The 10,705-nt window shown below is 37.3% G+C and overlaps 1 protein-coding gene across 3 annotated transcripts in view; it reads right to left on the bottom strand.

Annotated features, from left to right (window-relative positions):
- Positions 1–5,259: 5,259 nt before the first annotated feature.
- Positions 5,260–10,705, bottom strand: part of fam168a (family with sequence similarity 168 member A) — a 34,230-nt gene continuing 28,784 nt past the window's right edge. For all 3 annotated transcript variants that reach the window (XM_032590753.1, XM_032590752.1, XM_032590754.1), the window contains one exon: positions 5,260–10,689. The gene's annotated coding sequence lies outside the window, so the exon portion shown is untranslated. The remainder of the gene's footprint in view (positions 10,690–10,705) is intronic.

Raw genomic sequence — 10,705 nt, 5'->3', positions numbered from 1 at the left:
TGAAGAAACTAGAATATAAGGGGTATTTTCAGTTGTTTTACACTTTTTTGTTTAGTTCATATTTCCACATGTGTTATTCATAGTTTTGATGCCTTCAGTGTGAATCTACAGTGTCAATAGTCATGAAAATAAAGGAAACTCATTGAATTAAAAGGTGTGTCCAAACTTTTGGTCTGTACTGTATGTTTATTCTCTAGACTTGTAATTCATACTATTATAACTCCTGATAAATGCAGCTATAACAACAGACAGTGGAAAATGAGGTGGAAACAAAATGAATTTCATAAGACTGCAACAGGCAGTTAATCAAAGACCAAAGCACAGCCCAGACTATTTTAGATAATACATACAGGATGTTACCAAACTGAGTTTGTTTTTTCTTATCTTGCCTGATCTGATCTGCCACCTCTCCCTGGTTAGTTAATATTCCAGACTGCACAGAGGAAATAACCCAGAAACACATTAACATGATTTTAATTTAATTTAGCCCACAATTACTTCAACATTTTGACTAGGATTTCCTGGAAGAAAACATAACTTATCAGTGAGTCTTTTGGAGTTAAGCTAAAGGCAATCTGAACTTGTGCTGGGTCACCAAATCATCTGCCATGTACAGGATAAATGTAAAGTTGGTTGGTGTTACTACATCTTATGACGTTAAAGGAATTGTCAGCATTTGTGAAAAACACAATTCTCATTCATCTTATTATTGCTTCATCTTATTTGTTTTGGCTGTCAAATTACTTAGCTTGATCATTTCCAATGCGTGTCTGTCATGGTTTTATGTCTGTCTGTATTCAACCTCTGTAAAGCGCCTTGTGTTACACTTGGCTGTGTGAAAAATGGTCAGTAAGTAAAGCTTGATTGACATCAGAATACCAGCAAAGTTTTTCCAAATTAAGACATGCTTTAGAAAAAGAAAAGTTAGTGTTTATCCGCTGCATTGTGCTGGGAGTTAATTAACTCTCCCCTCACTTACTGATTGTATTCAGTGGCTTGATTGAACTGTTAAATATATTGAAAACAAGATCCTTCCATCTGTTCTTTAGATTCCTGAAATACAGGTGAAGCATCTTGTTAAAGGATACATAATTGTGATGATTATTGAGTGTTTGGGGAGTGAAAAAGTAAAAACTAAAAGTCATCAGTTTGTTCCCTTACGCTTTAATTGTTACTTTATGATAATTGAGTAACTCAGTGTTCTTAGTGCCTTTGTCCACAGTGCTCCAGGAACCAAGTCATAACCAGGTCTGCTCCTTTTTTATTAGTGTTTGTCCTTCAGAGCACAATCACTCATTATTGCCAAACTTGCCACCAGTTAAATCTGGAGTCGCCACTTTTAGATTTAATTTCTGACTCGGTAAGTGTGAAATTGATTTCACACGCAAGAGGAGTGGGCTTCGACTCTCCACAGCAGTATGATTATGAAGACAGACGATTCCCTCTCTTTGTCCATCACTCTTTAAATGTCAGTGTATTGAGCTGCTGTAAAGTTGTTTATTGGTTTCTATTGACTCTGTAGATTAAATTACAGCTTCCTACCTCACAGTGTGTGTCTGCATGTGTGTAGAGAGAGCTTGGGAAGCCAGTAGAGTGGATGATTCCCATTATCCCAAGAGGCTGCCTGCAGTTACGTATCATTAATCAGAGTGCGCTTGTTAGTGTGAGAACCCAGGATATAAAAGATGGGGTTGTTTTGATGATTAACATTCCACTAAACTATTATCGTCGCAGAAATCTTCTGTAGCTGTAGAGTAAAAATAACCACTTTGTAGGGTGAGATTGCTTTACAACAATGGAGTGTCTTCACTTGGAGATTCCTTCAGACCCATGTTGCTACAGACCTCTACAGGTTATCCTGACCATGTGCCACCCATGTAGTCACAACATTGATAGTGTAGTGTCCTACTTATTCAATTCTTTTAGGAAAGGTCTTTTAGGAAAAGGCCTTTGCTGGACTAAGGTTTTTATCTTTAAAATTTCTGATTACAGAAGATACAGATGTTTTATGACCTTCTTATGATTGAATGATCTTAAACTGTTTGGATGCCTTTTTACACATGTCGATATGCTCTATAAATATGATCTTATTTTTAGCGTTTCTGAATGACACAACAGTTTATTCGTGACTAGTTCCAACTTTAAAAAGTGAGTGATGTGTTACACTTTGGAATGTAGGCTTTATTCAATACAATGATCACATATTAAAAACCACAGTAACATTAGAGGCTGCTTCAGTCAGGGACGAAGTATTTTTCAACAAGGACACCTTGTTTTTGTTCCATTCTTCTTTTGGGAGTTTAAACAATGTAGTAGGGAAACATTATAAAACAAACAAACAAAAAAATAGCAATTCCATCTCTGATTGGCTGACTGGTCCTGCGGACATGTCCTCTCCTGCCAGAGGACACCTGGGTTTTGAGGAATGGGCTCAGACACAAAAAGAATCAGAACCAAAGGACTAATCACCATGTCAGGATTTGGTTGGGATTAACTATTTGGCTACGTTGTTCACTTTAACTCTGTTAACTCCCGCAAGATTCTTGATTAATTTTTCTGGCAACAACTGGAGAGACTGCATATCTAGTTCCACCAGCAATTTTCCTTTTTATTCTTTTAATAATTTGGTTTTTAATTCAAAGAGAGGAGACATCAAGATATTAAGAAGGTCTGGGTGAGAAAGCACTACAGCTTGCCTTTTTCTAAATAACTTCTGAGCTGACAGTGTCACTTTAAAGCTGCTCAATGTCCCGCAAGAGGTGGTGGAACTCCAGAGCAGAAATGAAACTTGGTTCAGAGAGAGAAAGAAATCGTCTCTTCTGACCCAAGTAAGGCCCTCTTCCCAGTTCTATCTCTTCTTTTTTAGAAATCATTCCTGTTGTAAAAACCCTTTTTTGGTAGAGATAAAGAAAGACATGTAGAATTAGTTTGATATATCTTAAACATTCATTTCTAATTCAGAAAACCTTTTCTCTAAGTAATGTTTGACTATTTATCTAAATTAGTAAGCAGATCTAATGTGATTATTAGTGCTTATAAAATTTCCACTTCCACCAAAAGTTGAGACTGATTGAACTTTGATACATTAATATAGTTGCTGTCTGTTACAACAGCATAAGTTCAAATTCAAAAATATTTTATTAAATTCAAAGAGTTTTTGTAGATAGTGATAGCTATTGGCAGGAAAGATCTCCTGCCACAATCCGTCTTACAGTGAATTTGAGGAAGCCTCTGACCGCTGTCTCCCCAACACAGTCTCATGAAGAGGATGGTCAGAGTTGTCCATCGTTTTCTTGATTTTATGTATAACCCTTCTTTGTACCATCATCTCCAGAGGTTTCTCTGTCGTCCCCAGAACAGAGCCGGCCTTATTTGTGCACAAGAATGAACATTTGGAGGTCAAAACAAGTTTGAGGATGAAACATTAGTCATGTTGGAATTGAAACGTGTATGGACAGAGAAGTGTAGTTTTGAAAGAAGTCTGTCTTTCTGATCCTTCAACACCACAACCTCAGTCATGTTAGGCCCAACCCATAGTTTGAGCTGTTTCACAAAATCATTAATGGCAGGAAAAAAATGTAAAAAATTAACCTGCTAATGCCGTGCAAGATAAGAGCAAATAAACATGATCTTGTCCCTCCCAAAACTGAAGAACAGCATCTTTTTACACCTTCAAATCCCTCATAAACTTTTTACTCTTCCTGCCAAGGTTTTCTTTGAAAGAGGCTTTTCCAATAAAGAAATTACCAACTTAACCAAACTTTGATTTCATTTAAAAAAAAAAAACATTTAAAAAAGGTGTACTGAGCACCATTTGAGCTAGATCTTCAAGCTCACGGTAAACATTATACTGTTTGCTCAAAGCAAAAGCAGCTAAATGCCTGCCCTTAGAAGACTGCCTCCAAAGGATTCTGGTTTTTCTAGATTGTCCACTGGAGTCACATCTGTGTAAAACTCAGAGAACCTGACAAAGTTAATTCTGTTTATGTGTAAAGTTTGGAGAGCTCTTAAAAGTCAACCGAAGCAGGATGTTTAAACCTTTTGACAGAATGTTCAAAGGATAATCTAAAACTCTCCACTTTGAACATGAGACGGGGTTCATCCTCGAGGTTTTACTTCATGCCAACTAGTTTTAACTTGTTACTGCATGTTCACCACCTGCTAGTTGCACACAAACTACAAGTTCACAAAGAAGAGTATGATAGAAGGGGAAAGAATGGAAGAAAGGACAGACACATGGAAGATGGAAAGAAGGAAACAAGAAAAAAATGGCAAAGGAAGGAGATGAGGAATGAAGAAAGATAAGGGTAGAAACAACAAAAGAATAGAACAAACATAATGAAGAAAGAAAGGAAAAAAGTTATGGATAGAGAGGGAAGGTAGAAAAAAAATCTTCAAACATAATAGGAAATAAAGTTTGTAAATACAAAAACCTCTCTCCAATTTCCTTTTTCCATTCTCACCCAAACCTTAAAAATACCTAAACTTTTCCAGACTACTTGTGAAACCTGAAAATTGTTTGCCTTCTTGTTTTACACATACCACTAGACTAACAGCCTCCTTTAACATTGTGTTTTGTGCACAAAAATATTGGATTAGTGTGTAACATTGTGCAAATCTGTCAGAGAAATGGCTGATATTGCTTAAGTTGATCGGATGTCTGCAGATGGTTACAGGAGAAGTGAAAGTGAAGTGTTCCTCTCCACTTGGTTTCCTTTCACCAGAAGGGGAATAACAGATCCATGTTCAATATGTGTAATACGACAGTAGAAAATGAACAACGGAACATTTCCTTCTGCAATTTCAGATTTTATCTCAAATTTACATTTAGAGCTGACAAACATGTGATAACAGCTTTTTAAAAAAATCTCAAGAGACAGTCTTCCTTTTATAGGAAAATTTTAATAGTTATTCAATGTTCTACATTTTACAGTAAATATACAATTACAAACTTGGCTTAGTTATAGTACTAAGATCACTAACTGATCTTAAAAAAAAAAAAAACCCTCAACAACAACAAAAATACATTTAAAAAAAACAAAAAAAAACAGATTTACACTTCATATCACAAGCCTGACGCTGGTCCTTCACTCCGGACCAAAAAGCTAACATACAATTCACTTCTCTCAACGCTGAACAGACGTTGGGCTTCAGTTTCAAACACAAACCTTACGGTAACAGAGATACCATAGCATGTGCAAACTGGGTACCAAACTAAAAACTTCCAAAGATGGGGTTGTTCCTATTACTCGATCCAAGCGCAATACGAGGACACGTGTTTGTTCTTTTTTCCATTTTTTTTTTCTTTTGGAAGACAAGGAATTTTCCACTTTTTGCATCACATTTAGTGTCAAATCAAAACCAAGAGAGACCTCTGGCAAACTGAGAAATAAAAAGCTGCAGCAAGAACATCAAGGACAATTAAAAGCCTACTATTCGTTTTGATAGCAGTGTTGTAATTTATACCCATGAAAAACTAAGACTCAAACTGCAAGGCAGAAAAAAAAAAGGGAGAGAAGAGGTGAAGGGAAATGGATGCAGGAGGCAATATATGGTTCTGGTCATGTTTTCACTGTCAAAGTGGAAAAAGGTTAGACAGTTGTTTTTTTTTTTCACCTTTTAAAGGTCTGGAAATGTTACAGCGGACAGGATGATTTACGGAAAGAGGAAGAGATGATCAAAGACTCGCGTTTAAGACAACTTTGCACACGTTCCCCCTCACAGAACACGCCAAAAATGCCCAACCTCCGACTTTTCACTTCAGTGCAAATTGAAAAATAATGAGACGAGGAATGGAGCGAACTAAATAGGCAGGCACACGCTTGCTTTCCTTGTAAAACAGGAATACTTGGGAGAAAAGTTGTCCTGTTTCTTAGCTCTGTAGATCTGCCTCTGTAACGTTGGCACCGTGCATCTCCTGGTAATTGGATGTTCTCATCAAAAACCAATAAAGATAAAAACTAAAAGCACAGTCATTAGATTTTCCTTAAATATTAGATAGAAAAATAGGTTTTTCTTTTTGTGGTTAAAAAAAATGAGTAGAAATAATTTTTTTATTATTAATATTTAGGATAAAATTGCTGTACTGGCAAAAAGGAAATGAAAATATTTCTGAATATTCCTAGACAGAAACTATATTCTCAGACTAAACAACAAATGCATACAATTTTGATGAGTTTGAGTGAGGAAAGTTAAACTGATGAAAAAATCAAGACAGAATTTTAAATGGGATGGTAGATCAGTGTGGAGAAAAAACAAAAAGTTGGCCCCTCTGAGGTTGGCCAAATTGTAGTTTTTCTTTGCTACTGATGTTACTATGTCTTAATATAAACTTAAATATGAAAATAAAATAATTTCTGCTCATCTGTTTGACCACAAGACAAAATTAAAAATAGACTGCAAATTCATATTAAAAGAAAAGAGAAAAACACTTTCTAGTTTCTGAAGAGAACAATGAAATTACCACAACATGCACAGACCAGGTTGGTCCACAGCTCAGAAAACTCTTATAAGTGCAGCAAATAAGAGGCATCACCTTGAGTCCTGTTTTGTTACTTTAAAAGACTATTTGGATCATAATGTGCCAGTGCTCAAGGTACGATACCCAATTCTTCTATGCATGTTGGCTCAAAGCCTTCAATCACTACGAAGCCACTTTATGACTTTGTCACTAGTGACATCTAGTGTTAAATAGGGTCAGCTGACACAAAAATGGCAGCAATCATGATGCAATTCAATAAGACTGCAGTTTAGGTGAGGGTGTTGAGTGTAGCAAAGGTCAAACTGAGGAAAAACAAAACAAGAGAAAAAAGTTCAATCGAGGTAAGAGTGGAAAAAGACTGGGGACAGACATCATTTTGCATCTCCGAGGTTGGAGAAATGAAGAGTCCGAAGGGAGATGCAAAATGGCACGAAGTAAAAACAAGTTAGACACATAGGGTACAGTAAGCCTAAAAAGTCAGACAAGTAATAAGAGTCAACAACGCGACAGAAAAAAAGGACAGCAATAGGAAAACACAGATTCCACGGGAAGCAAGACGTAACAAGGACTCAGAGCTCACCAGTTATTAGGGAGAAGAAACTTTGTTACTGAATAACAATTGGTGAAATATGGCACAGGAAAATTAAATTTAAACAAAAAAAAAAAAGAATGGAGGCTGAGGGTTTTTTCAGACATCATTCAATACATCCTTGCAGCTATGGAGCTAAAACAGACAGACAATTGGACACATTTATCCTCCACTTCAGCTCTGTCACTCATCCTCTACTTCCCTCAGCGTGTCTGGGAATTCAGGCAGCAGGTATTAAAAGAAAAAAAATAAAAAAGCCTGTGGGAATCTGGTGCCAGACTCCACAACTTCCAATAATCTACAGACACCGTGGTAACTTCTCCCCTCAAAGTGAAAGATATGTAGAGGACAGGGATGCAGTAAAAAAAAAAACAACAAAAAAAACCCTTAAATAAAAAGCACAAACAGTAGCTGCCACATTAATGCGACCATGCTTAGCTAGAAATACATTACTGTACCACTCGCTCTTTAAATATACTGCATGTTGTTGTTTTTTAAACCTAGAAATCCAATGCTATAGTGAAAGACACCTGAATATTATGCAAACCCATTACGTTCAACTGACCTAAGGGAGAGAAGGAGAAGAAACAAAGCAAACAAGAGGATTTTAATTCAGAAATACTGACAAAAGTAGTGGTTGGTTAAATAATCCTAATGTAGAGTAACATTGCTGCTGTCGCAAGAAAATCCTGCTTTTTTTATATTATTCAGTCTCACAATCAATTTTAAATATACAGGATCTGGTCATGGTCGAAACTCCAATATTATCCACCAGATATTCAGTGAAATTTTTATTTTCCTCCGACAGCGGCATTATGCAATATCGTCTTAAGAATTAACCTACTAGTGTACAAACATCTTGACTAATAATAATTCAAACACTCCACCTTATTGTTTTAATTATGATATAAATTGCTTTTTCCTCCTTTTTGCACTACAAAGCCTAAGTACCTGTTACTTAGCATTAAATTATAGTATAGTCAAGTTTTTTTTTTTCCTTTATCTTATGTTGTGCAATAATTCCTTGCATGGTTATTCAATACCCCAAAGTTCTGATATGTTCTTGACTTCTTTGCAGTATTACTTATTGAACGTTGGCAGCGCGAGCAGCCTCGACTCCCTATTTGGATATCACGATTTCTTTTTAAACAAACTCAAAAAGGCTGTCAAAATAATTACTTTGTCAACAGATGGAGTGCGCACGCCCTTAATTTATTGCAATAATCAAACCACTACATCCACACACCAGCAGTAAATGCTTCTTGTAATACAGACCTGCACTGTACAGATCTCAAGAGTTAGGATGCGAGTAGGCATGGGCCGGCACAAGATCCTGATTGTATGATAACCTCGAGTTAAAAAGAAAAAAAAAAAGAAAAGCTTCTGAATTTCAACAAAAACTTGAAATGAAAACATGGCGTCATTGCTTTCATTTAAAATATGTCGCAAGTTATTCCTTCTGCTATTAATTACATATTGATTACTAGATTTATAAACTTTAATGCTCACAAACTAAGTTGAGAACAGCAATATTTGAGGAAATGCTTTCAAGTGCTAGCAACAGGAAATATTCAAAATAGGGCTACACAAAATAGTGAATTGCAATATTTGGTATGCGGCGATGTTTCAAAACTGTTGCCAATGCTATGTGAGCAGCTGGATAAATTTTTGCCGCCTTTTATGCCCACACCTGATACAAATCTCATAAAGATACATAAAAAAAACAAAGTTGTAATGACAAAGAGAAACAAAAATGTGATTTAGTCATTATCATCCTAATGCTTAACATTAATGTTGCAATTTAATCTTTTCACTAAACTGTACAGCCCTGTTCCCAAAATATCCCTGGCCAACTGGCCAACTTTGTCATTTTGTAATCAAGACAGCCTATGAGATTTAGCAGGTTCCTTTCAGCCAGCTGGCCAGCAGTGCACATCCACAGCTCCATGGGGCTCCATGCAATCAGAGAAAAACCCTGGGCACTCTGCCACTTTCTCTTGCATCTCAGTAAAAAACTTTACACCTTACGAACGGTACGACAGGAAACTTTGGCGGTTTCAAACACCGGTTACACCTGGATGCAAGGAACCGGCCTATGCCTAGATGCTAGTGGGATTTATTTTCCTCAGAGTAAATCCTAAAAAATGCCACTGGCCTTATCCAAGTATTAAAACCCCACAATCAGTCTTTAACCTTCTACACAAATCTTCCCCAGACGAGGACAAACAAGGAAGAAACAATCACAACAGTCAGTGTGTCACGTTTCCCGTTAGACCTACAAAAGTTTCCCCATCATTCAGCAGCAGTGGATGACGCTGAAGTGCGTTCACTTTATTGGGCCTTCATTAAATTTGTCTCAGCTGTTGTGTGTTTGTTCATTAGTCCTCGCCTGGGAAGTGGAAGGAGATAGCCCGATCACAGCCAGAAGAGAAGACAGAAAATCGATGTAGAGTACAAAAATAGCCACAATGTGCCGTCCGCCTTTAAAGGAGAAACGTCACACACTTAAATGTCTTGTACTTTGAAATTGTTCGCCTGCCTTTCAACGTGTTACATCCCCCCCCCCTCCACAATCTCTTTAAACTCATTTTGTGCTGGCAGTTTCTGCCAGATAGCTATGTTTCTTTTTGTGTGTTTTACAACTGGAGGTACTGTCCAGTAAGTGCCACTAAGTGTGAGTGTGTTTAAGTGTAATCCCCAAAACCCCTAAATTTGTTTAAATGCAAAAACCCGCAGACAAAAGAGTCACTGTTATGACCCAAACTAGCTAGGTTAAGATTCCAATAGTGTCCCAACATGCCAGCCTGCATAGAGTGTAGCATGAAGTCGGAGAATCTTTTCGTTAGTGTGTACTAGGTACAGCGTTAATGTGAAAACACGACGGGTCGTGATCTGTAAGTGCTCACAGCACCGACTAATGTGGCAAAAGGGATGAAGGACACACAGCTACTACGCGTTGGAAGACAAGTGAGATCGGACTGAGAATCAAACATAATCAGGCAAAAAATAGGGATGAAGAGGAAGGCAGGAAAAAATAAAAGGTGAAGCAATTGAGGTTGGTAGTATAAAGGACATTTAGAAATATTATTACCCCCCTTAAAAGCAGGAAAAAAATGATCTGATGATGTTAAAACCCTGTGCTGATATCTAGTTATTAGAAAATTTGGCAGCATTAGTCAATAGTCTTTGATGATGATGATGATGTCCAATATTTTCCAGCAAACTGAGCAGCAGCGGCAGCAGCAGGCGGGGAGCACACACACCAGCACAACACAAAAACAGGAGCGACCGACCGACACCTGCGATTGGTCGAGAGTCCTTTCTGGAGTTCAAAGGAAAGACGCGGCAAAAAAAAAAAAAAATAGAGGAATTCAAACTAAACAATCGAGAGGAAATAAAATAAGACCGTAATGACTGGTTGGCAAATAAACAGAAGAGAGAATAATAAAAACAAAAGCAGCCTTTGTATAAACATTAGAGAATGTCGCATAATAATAATAATAGTAAAGTGGCTGTTGCACTTTAGTTTTGTTCTTGCAGACAGGTGCCGAGTTCTCGTGGTTACCGCTGGGAGCTCGTGTAACATTTGAGCAGTTGCATACGATGGTGGACTCCAGATCTGGTGGGGTGAGCAG

Source organism: Xiphophorus hellerii, chromosome 18, assembly GCF_003331165.1.
Source record: "Xiphophorus hellerii strain 12219 chromosome 18, Xiphophorus_hellerii-4.1, whole genome shotgun sequence".
NCBI lineage: Eukaryota > Metazoa > Chordata > Actinopteri > Cyprinodontiformes > Poeciliidae > Xiphophorus > Xiphophorus hellerii.
This window is presented reverse-complemented; position numbering and strand designations above follow the sequence as displayed.